The sequence below is a fragment of the Rhinatrema bivittatum genome, chromosome 1, assembly GCF_901001135.1.
Source record: "Rhinatrema bivittatum chromosome 1, aRhiBiv1.1, whole genome shotgun sequence".
NCBI lineage: Eukaryota > Metazoa > Chordata > Amphibia > Gymnophiona > Rhinatrematidae > Rhinatrema > Rhinatrema bivittatum.
Genome location: NC_042615.1, coordinates 297,884,766 through 297,897,319, shown reverse-complemented (window position 1 = coordinate 297,897,319; position 12,554 = coordinate 297,884,766). Strand labels below are relative to the sequence as shown.

At 42.5% G+C, this 12,554-nt stretch overlaps 1 protein-coding gene across 2 annotated transcripts in view; it reads right to left on the bottom strand.

Annotated features, from left to right (window-relative positions):
* Positions 1–12,554, bottom strand: part of PAPSS1 (3'-phosphoadenosine 5'-phosphosulfate synthase 1) — a 215,050-nt gene that overhangs the window by 161,767 nt on the left and 40,729 nt on the right. The window lies entirely within an intron of this gene.

The window sequence follows — 12,554 nt, the reverse complement described above, 5'->3', positions numbered from 1 at the left end:
ATGGCAGTCTCAGCACAGGATTGAATTCTCTGTGCGAGACAAGAGATGGAACATGCACACAGCAATGGTTGTGGCGCTCTTTGTCACCATAAAATGAGGACTGGCACTTCAGCAGCAGGACAGATGGGACAACAGGTAGTAGTAGGAGGACCGATCCCCGGAGGTATAGCCAACATGCTGCCTGAAGGTAGCCTATTCCTGCTGCAAAACAAGCAGTAGCAAAGCATCAGATCAAACTGTTACTTTGTAACATCAGACAATAAAAACAGAAAAGAAAAAGAAAGAAAGGGACTTTTTTTTTTGTCTAAGATACGTTTATAAGCAAGGTCAGCAAACTAGGCTGTGGATGCTTACTGCAGAGTGCAGCTAGCTTTCTTCACCTCTGGCAGGCAGAATGAGAGCACTGTTCCAGAAGTGGTGCCAGAAACAGAACAAAAAGGTCCCCCTGCAAAAACAGCAGAGGCTGGTGGCACCTTTTGGACTCATACCTGAAACAATTTATAATCAATGCCCTGAAAAATAAAATTAGTATCATATATGTAAGTTCTGTTGCATTAGATCATCACAGTGCTCTCCACACAAGTATAATCATTTATCGCCAGGAGTGCATGGTTCAGAATGATGTCTCTTTGAAGGATACTAACAAAACAGGGGAAGTTAGGGTATCCTGATAGAGGCTCCAATAAATGCTAAAGTAGCCCAGGTGCCTTTAAAAGCAGAAAGATTCCAAATTACCCTTCAACTGATAAAGAAGTTATTAGCCCAAACAAAAAAAGATAATCTGAAATGCTAGTTTACAAAATGCTAGAAGCCTAAAAAATAAGGAGAATGCAAAGCACTGAATGAAGAGATATTTATAACTGACATCTCAGAAACCTGGTGAAAGGAGGATAACTAACGGGATACTGATACCAGGGTGCAAATTATATCACAATGATAGAATGATCAAATCTGGGGAGGGGTATATGTTAAAGAGGGCATAGAGTAAAACAAGATAAAAAGTTCTGCAGGAAACAAAATGTACTGTAGAATCTTTATGGATAGAAACTCCATGTAAGAAGGGGAAAAATAGCAGTTGGAGTGCACTACTGATCACCTGGCCAGAATGAACATACAGACTATTAAATGCTAATAGAAATTAGGGAAGCTAACAAAATTAGCAACAGTAATAATGGGTGATTTCAATTACCCCAGTATTGACTAGATAAGTGCCACATCAGGACATGCTAAGGAGGTAATTTCTAGATGCAATAAATGACTGCTTTATGGAGCAACTGGTACAGGAACCAACAAGAGAGGGAGCTATTTTAGACCTAGCCCTTAGTGGAACACGAAATTTGGTACAAAAAGTCTCAGTGTGGGCCATTTGGCAACAGTGATCATAAGAGGATCAAATTTGACCGGTTCTTGTCAACATTTTCGTGAGTAACATTGCAGAAGGATTGTTGGGAAATGTTAGTCTTTTTGCTGATGAAACCAAAATCTGCAACATAAGACAGCCAGGAAAGTGTGGAAAATGGGAGGAGGGATCTAACGAAGCTTGAGGAATGGTCTAGGATCTGGCAGCTAAGATTTAATGCTAAAACATGTAGAGTTATGTATTTAAGGGGCACAAACATAAGAACATAAGAAAATGCCATACTGGGTCAGACCAAGGGCCCATCAAGCCCAGCATCCTGCTTCCAACAGTGGCCAATCCAGGCCACAAGAACCTGGCAAGTACCCAAAAACTAAGCGCTGCAGCCGGCGGCCATGACATCTGACCCAGGACGCGGACTGCCGCAGCCGGCAGCCCTAACATGTACAGTTTTAGAGACACCTTCAAAAGAGTATCAACCAATTGGAGTCTACAGGATGGCTACTAAAATGATTGATGGTCTTCAGTCTAAAGCACATGGGGAAAGAAGGTTCAAAAAAATGCACACCCTAGAGCAATGGTGTTTAAATTACAGCCCACAGGGCAAATCCAGTTCTTAAAGGTTTTTAGTCCAGCCCACCTATCACTGGGACACTCTCCATTATGTGTGGACCACTGATACTCCAACCTGCTTGACCGAGTGTCCGATATCAAAGGTCAAGTTATTGCCCTTGTTGATGCTCAATGCTTGACTACTGCCAATGTTCCAACCTGCCATTTTAATGCTATGCTAGCAGGGTTCCGACCCCCTACCAGCAAGGAGAGGCCCTGTTCATCAGCATGCTGGCGGGATTCCCACCCCTGGCAAAGAAGAAAGGCTCAGTTGTTAAACACTGATTGGATTCCCACCCCTCACCAGCAAAGAGTCCCCATGTTGCTGTGAGTAGGTGTGGTGAGTACTAGGGAAGGGATTTCAGTATCCAGTAGGCTTGATGGACTCTGTAATGGGGTACCATTAAGCTAGGCTGAGATAACATAGTACAAAATTTCATCTTTGTGAGACTTTTCCACTCCAAATATCATCAAATCTTCACCAAGGTGTACTGCGCTGTTCATACATCTCACTCTACAAGCGAAAATGGACCCTAAACCACCACTAACAGCTCACCTTGATCTAATTAAGTGGCCCTCCTATAGAGATATAAATAGATGCACACAGTCAGGCCCTCCCCAGAGGCTCTCTCTCTCTCTACTCCACTCCCCTCTCTCTCCTTCTCCCTCCCCAAGCCCAGAAATGGCCAAAATGCAATTTCCAAAATTTGTCGTAAATTGAGTTATGGCCATTTCGGGCATATCGCACAGCTTAATGCCAGGGGAAAAAAGTGTAATTATGTCCGGTGTTAAAACCGTGCGATAGCATGTTATTGCTAATTCCCACCCAAAACCCCTCCCCGATCCTGCCCCCTCAAAAATTTGCATTTGCACCTTGCACTACATTGTTTTTTGCATGCGTTATGTGCATTAATGCCATAATGCATTTTGATGAATGATGTGGTTAATTAGTTAAGTGGATAGGCAAACTAAATAGGCTATACAGTTTTTTTCTGACATATGTTTCTATGATTCTAACTGGAGGTATTACACCAAGGAAATCTACTGTGATAGCATTTAACTTTCAAAAGGGAGACTAAGATAAAATGAGGAAAATGGTTAAAAAAAAAACTGAAAGGAGCAGCTGCAAAGGTTAAGGGGGCGGATTTTAAAAGCCCTGCTCGTGTAAATCCGCCCGGATTTATGCGAGCAGGGCCTTGCGCGCCGGCGCGCCTATTTTCGATAGGCCGCCAGCGCGCGCAGATCCCCGGGACTCGCATAAGTCCCGAGGTTTTCAGTCGGGGGTATGTCAGGGGCGTGTCGGGGCGGGGCCGATCGGCACGGCGTTTTGGGGGCGGGACGCTGCGTTTTGGAGGCGGGCCCGGGGCGTGGCCGCGCCCTCTGGAACCGCCCCCGGATCGCGTCTCGGCACGCCAGCAGCGTGCTGGCGCGCGTGGATTTACGCCTCCCTCTGGGAGGCGTAAATCCGTGGAGAAAGGTAGGGGGGGGTTTAGATAGGGCCGGGGGGGTGGGTTAGGTAGAGGAAGGGAGGGGAAGGTGAGGGGAGGGCGAAAGCGAGTTCCCTCCGAGGCCGCTCCGAAATCGGAGCGGCCTCGGAGGGAACGGAGGCAGGCTGTGCGGCTCGGCGCGCGCCGGCTGCCCAAAATCGGCAGCCTTGCGCGCGCCGATCCAGGATTTTAGCAGATACGCGTGGCTACGCACGTATCTGCTAAAATCCAGCGTACTTTTGTTTGCGCCTGGAGCGCAAACAAAAGTACGCGAACGCGCCGTTTTTAAAAATCTACCCCTAATTGTTTATATCAAGAAAGAACTTAGTTTAAAGATATCATCTTGTAAACCCAGACCAAATGTATTCCCTGAACTAAAAAAAGGTGGAAAGTCAAATGACTGCTGGCAGAGTTAAAATGGTGAGGCAAGAGAGGCTATTCTATCCAATAGAACATCTTTCAAAATATGTAAAAGAGATCCGAATGAAAAAAACAGAAACAGCATAAAGCACTGCAAATTAGACGCAAAGCATTGATAACGAAAGCAAAGAAAGAATTTGAAAATAAGCTTGCCATGAAAGCAAAAAAAAAAAAAAACCACTCATAATAAAAACTTTCAAGTACATTTGAAGCAAAGAGCCTAGAAGAGAATCAGTTAGATCATTAGATGATCACGGGGTAAAAGGGGTACTAAGAGAGGGCAAGGCCATAGTGAAGAAACTAAATGGATTCTTTGCTTCAGTTTGAGGAAAATGTAAGGGAGATACCCATTCAAAAAATTATATTCAAAAGATGATTCAGAGGAACCAAAACAAATCTCGGTGAATCTGGAATAGGCTAAATTGACAAAATGAAGAGTAGCAAATCACCTGAACCAAATGAGATACATCACAGAATGTTGAAAGAGCTGAAAAATACAAAATAACTAATAGAGCTGCAATTTCAAACTATCATTAAAATCATCTATGGTACCTCAAGATTGGAGGATAGCCAATGTAATGCCAATTTTTAAAAAGGGCTCCAGGGATTATCCAGGAAACTACAGACCGAGTTTGATGTCAGTGCCAGGTAAAATGGAGGAAATTATTATAAAGAACAAAAGCCAACGTGGATTTAGTTAACAGACAAAGCCAACATGGCTTTAGCAGAGAGAAGTCTTGCTTCACCAATCTACTACATTTTTTTTTAAAGGTATGAAGAGACGTGGATAAAAAGAGATACAGTTAATATAGTGAATCTAGGTATGAAATACTTAGGTGTTTACCTTTACAGCACTATTGAACTGACTTTATTCAAATCTCAGGAAACTATACTGAAGAAAATAACAGATACTATTGCACAATGGTCGTCACTTCATCTTTCTTGGTGAAGTTGTTTGGATACGATCAAAATGGTGTTAGCTCCTCGAATTAATTGCTTGTTGAGTATGCTTCCAGTCTATTTTGACCATAGATTCTATACTCGTCTAGATGGTATACTATCCAACTTTCTATGGAATGATAAACCACCAAAGATTGCATTCCAGAAATTAAAACTTCCCAGACATAATGGTGGAGTAAAATTCCCAGATTTTTATAGCTACCATACTGCCTTAATCCTACAACAGAATAGGACCCGGCTACATGCTAAACGTAATATGAACTACCGCTCTATTGGCGAGATATAGAGCGCACCTTATTCAACCCTACCTTTATGGTCCCTCCCAGGTCTGGCTTGTATATCTAGTTTTCACTCCTATTTCTTTCTTCTGGCCACATACTCTGCTTTTAGGCACTTTGAACAAACTCTTGCAGTTATGCTGATTCTACAGACATGATCTTCATTTACCCCCATATGGCAGAATTCTATTTTCCTTATATACCATAGAAGAGTTAATTGGCCAATTTGGTATCAGGCTGACATTTGGACAATAGATCAGTTGTTTGAAGAATAAGTTCTTGTCCGTCACTCAGTTGATGGCTACTTATAAACTCCCTCCACCCCAAAGATTCCGTTGGATACAACTACAATCCTGTATTAAATCCTCCTCTAAAACTTTGGAACAATATTCTAAACACCCACAGATGTTCTACCTGTTACTTTCCTTATCCACTCAAGGACATATTGCTCACATATCTATAAATATCTTGAAAAGGCTAAATTTACTCACTCAATGTACTGCCCTAGAAACTTTTTGGACTCATGAATTTTCATTAGAGGATTTTCTTAGAACATTTTTGGAATGTCACTCTGAGGCCGTCATCTCAGATCACACAATCTTTGTATTTTTTGGCACACTGTGCTATGTGGACACCTTGGACTCTTTTGAGGGGTTATCTGCATTTCATATATGTTGGTCATGGTGTGCGCCTAGCGCCATGCTTGCTCAACTTCTATTTTACTGTACTTATGCTTTTGGGCAAGCTGTTTGGGCAAGTGTCACAAATGTTGAACATTTCCAGTCCTTTTACATACTCTTGTTTTGAAGTCACTTGCTTTACCATACAAGCTTCCACCCCCCTACAGCAAAACTGCTAGATGTTTTTACTTGCAGTTGCTATGCAGATGATATTAGCAAATTAGAAAAAAGTGTCAATGTTAAATATTCATTTCCGGTGGAATTCAGTATGTCTCTGTTATAAGTATGAAAGGGAAACTGCTACTTGATACCATAGAATAGCTAGCTGGGTGGCAATGTGGACTTTAGTAGATCATTATTTTGATTCTTAATGTTGATTGGATGCCTAGTTCTACTTTTTGTCATATCTGGGAAATTAAATTGTTTGACGATTCTCTTTTACACAACCTTATAGATCAAATAGTTTCTGCTTTGTTCCTATTTTGTAGAGTTTTGCAATACTGCTTTATACTGGGAGATTCACTTTAAAAAGGCCCCGAATATTCTGTAATAACTCTCACTAGGACAAAGCAATATGAACGAAACAACGTGTAATGTGCTCCTCAGTATATGGAGCTTCAAACAAGCTGGTATGTCCCCGTGTTGGAGTGATGAGGTAAGTGCCGGACAGCCGTCATGACTTTTAAACCTCCATTGGCAAGGTGGAGCAATGGGTCACACACTGGCAAAGAGCATAGCAGAGATTGAGTCCTTTTTCGGCAACAGGGTAATTTCAACAGGACTTTGGCTACCAGTCGCCGGATCTGACACCACCAGACTTCTTCCTTTGAGGTATGCTCAAAGGAAAAGTCTAAAAGAACAAGCCTCGCACTGTGGAAGATTTGAAGGAAAACATCCAAACGTGAAATTGCTGCTATTCCCCCCAATATGCTCGCAGACACGTTCAGGAACATGGAGCGCTGCGACAAAATGTGTCTGGCGGAAAAATGGCAATCACTTCCAGCATCGCATGTAATGCAAAAGATTATGCATACGTCAAGGTATGTAGCGTATTTTTTTGGTTCAGATTGCTTCATTGTAATGGAAGTTACAACAGAATATTTGGGGCCTCGAGTGAATCTCCCTGTAAATGCCTTGTAATGTCAATATTTACTGTACCTCTCAAGATATGAGATTGTTTCCTATGTTGTAAGGTGTTTTTTGTAGTTGTAGATGAACAATAAACAGATTTGAACTAAACTAAAAAATAGCAAATCTAGATTTTCAGAAAGCGTTTGACTAAGTACCTCATGAGAGACTTGAGAAAATTAAAAATTCTTGGGATAGGAAGCAATGTTCTATTGTGGCCTGACAACTGGTTATAAAGGTAGGAAACAGAAAGTAGGGCTAAAAGGTCAGTTTTCTCAATGGAGAAAGGTGAATAGTGGAGCGCCCCAGGGATCTGTACTGGGACCACTGCTTTTTAACATATTTCTAACTGACCTGGAAATGGGAACAGCAAGTGAGGTGATCAGATCTGCAGATGACACAAAATTATTCAAAGTTCTTAAATCATAAGAGGATTGTGAGAAACTGCAAGACAGCCTTGCAAGACCGGGCATCCAAATGGCAGATGAAGCACAAAGTGCAAATTGATTGATTGCACATAAGGAAGAGCAGCCCAAATTATAGCTATACAATGCAAGGTTCCATATTAGTAGTCACCACCCAAGAAAAGGATCTAGGTGTTATGGATATGTTGAAACTGCCTACTCATTGTGCTATGGTGGCTAAGAAAACCAACAGAACGCTAAGAATTACTGGCAAAGGAAAGGAGAATAAAATAGAGAATACCATAATGCCTCTGTTTCACTCCATGGTATGACCACATCTCGAATATTTGTTTATTTAAAATCTTTTCTATACTGTCGTTAAGTTATATACCATCACAACGGTTTACAGATAGGCATATATAGTACTGTTAGGAATTGTATTGGGTAATATGTTTTATAAAAGTGGCAGTAAGGTACAGGTTACATAAATTCATAATAAAAGACTATATGGTGGGTATACTGGATCTTGTTCTTTTTATACATGTATCAGTTATATTTACATGTAAAACTTTTGAACTTTATATTTACTTTAGTATAAGCGGTGAAAAAATTAAAATAACAAAAAGATATGCACATAATGAGCTAAGTGCTGTGCGCTGATGCTCTACTGCTTGCTTTAAATATTTTTCTTCTCTTCATCCTCTTTGTAAAATGCTTGTTTAAAACATTTTTTAAAAGTTTGAAATTTCTCTGTAATCTGATTTCTAGGGGCATGGTGTTCCATAGTAATGGTCCTGCTAAGGATAATGCCAGTTCTCTTACTTGGGTTAGTCTTGCTGTCCTAACAGAAGGGACAGTTAGGAGAGCTTTGTTAGCCGATCTCAGATTTCTCTGTGGGACATGTACACGTAATGCTGTGTTCAGCCATTCTGCTTTTTCGTCATGAATTAATTTGTGTATTGTATTGTATTGTACTCTGTGTTCTATGGGTAGCCAGTGTAATTCTACTAGAGTTCCAGTAATGTGATCTCTTTTTCTCTTACCAGTAAGTATTCTTGCGGCAAAGTTCCGTAATATTTGCAGTGGTCTTACTGTTGTGTGCATTTCTTGTCAGTGCATCTCAAAAGATACAGCAGAATTAGAAAAGGGCAACAGAAATGATAAAAGGGGATGGAACAATTCTACTGTAAAAAAAAAAAAAAAAAAAAGCTTATAGAAGTCTATAAAATAACAAGTGACCAGGTAAATGTGAATCGGTTGCTTACTCTTTCAAAACGTGACATGCAATGAAGTTACTAGGTAGTACATTAAAAACAAGTTGAAGAAAAAAATATTTTTTAACTCAATGCATAATTAAGCTCTGGAATTTGTTGCCAGAGGATGTGGAAAAGATGTTATGTAACTGGGTTTATAAAAGGTTCCTAAAAGCAAACCATTATTAACGTGAAGTTGGGGAAATCCACTGCTTATCCTAAAAGGCATAAGCAGCTTGGACTCTATCTACCCCTTGGGATCCTGCTAGGCACTTATTACCTGGATTGGCCACTGTTGGAAACAGGGTACTGGACTTGATAGACCTGTCCTTGTGTCTATTTATAGTGCATCTTTTTTTTTTTTTTAATTTATTTTTTTTTATTAAGAAACCAGCAGGGTACAACAAGACACACACTGTAAAACATCGAACTTTGTCACAGCCAGCGCACAGTTCCTTTAATTTTATTATATTATCCTCCCCCTCCCCCCCATCCCCTTTGTGCCTGCAATATCCGTGCATCTAGCATTCATCACATTAACGATAATATAAATCTGGTCACATTGGAAGTCACAATGGTGGGTCAGCCTGCACCTTCTGTTGGGCTTAGACCATGTCCGGGGGGGGGGGGGGGGGGGATCCCTCACACAGACCGGGAGAGTTTTATAATAAATCGTACCATATGACCTTGAATACTCTCTTCTTTTTCAGAGAGAAACGTCCATACATATTCCAGCTGATACATTTCCAGTAACATGATTTTCCACATCACTCCAGTCGGTGGTACATGGTCAATATGCATTTTTTTGCTATTGAACAGGTTTTAGAAATTAGTCTCTCCTACATCGTTGTTCAATAGACAAAGGGAGGCTGACCAGCATAACTTTAAACCAAACATATCTGACAGCTGTATACAGATATCTTCCCAATAGCCCTGAATGATTGTACAATCCCAAAGGCAATGTATAAAAGTAGCCCCAGCTTCGCCACATTTTGGACAAACGTCTGAACTGACAGTGTGCATTTGATGTGCTCTGGCTGGGGAGATGATAGTTCTGTGAAAAATATGCTGTTGGAGTTCCCTATGGTTAACATTATTCGATATTTTAGGTATATCGATATAGCAGTTTCTAAGCATGGTACCAGTAATCTCTTCCTTGCAATCTCTAGACCATTTTGGATTCAGCTCCCCTTGGCTTCTCCCGCTCTTTATGGACGATTCTGGAGGCCATATAGCTCTTATTTCAGCCTCAGGGCGCAGCAGCAGTGTTCATCACCAAAGGGGTTCGGTTTCTCAGCAAGAAAAATATCCGGTGCGATTTTTAGGGGGTGTGCAAGGTGAAGGGGGAGCGGAGCTCGATTTTCACGCAGCTTTATCGAGCCCACCGCATCACGTGATCCTATAGTCTATATTTATTTCACTCAGGGCTGGCTCTTTCATAAGGCAAACTAGGCAGTTGGGCAGAATGCCCAAATCTGGGGGTGCAGCAACAGCCTAGAAATCTTTGCAAGTTTTAAACATTAACATGGTTGGTGCACCTCTGAAAACGGTCTCTCCGGGCCCTCTAACCCAGCGCACCAAGTCTGTTCTGCGATGGCCTCATCAAGAGCAGCCAGCAGCAGCGGGAGCTTTTGCAAGTGCTCCTGCAACTCTCTCTCAGTGTGGATCCCCCTATTCCCATGGGGACATAGGATAGCAGCTCCATGACCCAGCCATCTTTTTCTGATTCGTGGCTGCTCTCAGGCCAACAGACTCAATCTGGTTTTCCCTGGCCTGCTGCTTTCCACAATGGCCAGCCACTCTGTTGCTGTGGCACATGGGAGATCATGACCAGGAGTCATCAGCAGTGCTCTGGCTGATACTTCTCTACTTTACTGAGCCCAGCTGCCCCCCCCCCCCCCCCCCGAAAAAAAGAACAGCAGACCAACCAAACTGCAGCCATGGATGCTGCTTTACCATCCAGCTCCCCAACAGTCTCAAGCCCACAAAGGCCACCAATGCAGGTATGCACAAAAAAACCCCAACACCTCAAACCCATGCTGTACAGTGCCAGCACTAGGTCGCTGGAACAGATATAGGGAGTGGAGGAGAGAGAAAGGATGTTTAGCGGATGAAGGACAATGAAAGTGCGGTGAGGGAGTGAGGGTGGAGTTTGAGTGCGTGCTGAATGAATTGGAGGGAGATACACAGAGACAGAGGAAAGATGCTAAGCAAGTGAGGTGGGTGATGCTTGGCACTGTGGTAAGAGGAGGAAAAAGATTGGGGCTGATGCTGGTGTGTTGGGAAGACAGTGAAGAGGAGAGAGAAGGATGCTGTTGGGGAGGGGGGAATAAAAAAAGAAGGAAAGAGGATGCTGGGCACTTTGGGCAGGAGGAAAAGATTGGAGGAATCTGGGAAGAGAGGGATACTATGCCAGATCCACTGCTGCCGAAGGAGGGAGCACTGTGCTGGAGCCGTTGTCATTGGTAGAAGTGAGCACAGAGTTGGAGCTGCCGCTGGAGAAACGAGGCTGAAGGTTCACCCAGGACACCCTCATCAATAGCTTACGTTCAGGATGTTCTTCCCATTGCATCCTTCAGTGGAACAGCAGCATTAAATATGATGCCAACTTTACAATCAATTTACCTGTGCATTGAAAAAAATTGTTTTAAGTTTGACTCTCCTACTTTTGAGGTAGAACTGTTTGCTTCTTTTCAGGTTTGATGGAGCAACTTATAGGTGAACAAATTTACTGAGACATAAGCTTTTCAGGATAAGAGTCCAGATCACCAAATAAGAGGATTCTTGTCCTGGAAAGCTTATGTCTCAATAAACCTATATATTGTTATTATATTTATCGATCAATTGCTTTTTGATTTTAAATGTAACCCTCTAATTTATGCTATTATTGTGCTATGTACATTCTTGTAAACCGATGTGATAACGAACGTCTGTATAAAAAAAAAAAAGCAAATAAATAAATAAAAGCCTATAAAGGTGCCACCAGCCTCAGAGTTTTTCCTATTACAAGCTACACAGCTATCCCTCTAGATCAACGGTTCTCAACAGGTGTGTCGGGACACTAGTGTGTCGCAAAGTCGCAGGAGGCGTGTTGCAGAGCCAGCAGAAGACTGATCTTTCCTCATTAGCCTGGGCAGGAGTTGGCTGACTTCTCTTTTATTGGGTATGACAGGAAGCTGCTCTTGCTTCCTTTTCTTCCTGGCCAGTGAGAGGTTATTCCCTCTTCCTTCACCCAGATCAGAGCATGATATCATCAACTTCTATTCATATGGGCCCGGAAGGACACTAACTTTAACTTCCTCTGCCTGGCCTGGCAGGGAGGCTGCTGATGCTCTCTTCACCCTATGGGGCCTGGATGTGAAGGCAGGAGCACAAGGGAGAAAGGTGCGTGCTCTAAAGATCCATTGCTGCTGCCTCATCTTCCTTTCCTCAATGCTTCTTGCCCTCATCTGCTGCTGATAAAGAGGGAGGGAATCTCTGGATTGGACTTAAGTCTTTTCTGCTGACTGGGAGCCAGGAGGAGGAGGAAATGTACTGGGTAGGAAGGCATGGGGAGATAGGGAGTCAGGAGTCTGCTGGATAGGAAGGGGTGGGGGAAGGGAAGGGTTGGGGGCTACTGAGCAGGAACAGGTAGGAAATAGGTGGTCAGAGGTATTCTGGGTAGGGAAGGACAAAAAGTTGAGCAGGGGAGATAGAGAGCATGGGGAAGAGAATGAGAGGTAGGGTTGTCAGAAATATTGGACAGGGATATGAGCATGTGAAAGGATGACTGAGTAGTTGGGAAAAGTGAGGGTTGATGGGGGCATGGAGGGTTGTGACAGGGTACAAGGGCCATACTATGTCAGTTTTGAGAATATGCATTTATTCTCTCTATGAACTTTGTTTACTGGAGGAGGAAATATAGTTTTGTTTCTAGTCTCCAGTTTTGCACTGCATGCAGAAGGTGGTCTTGGGGTTTTCTGTCCAGGTTTTGTT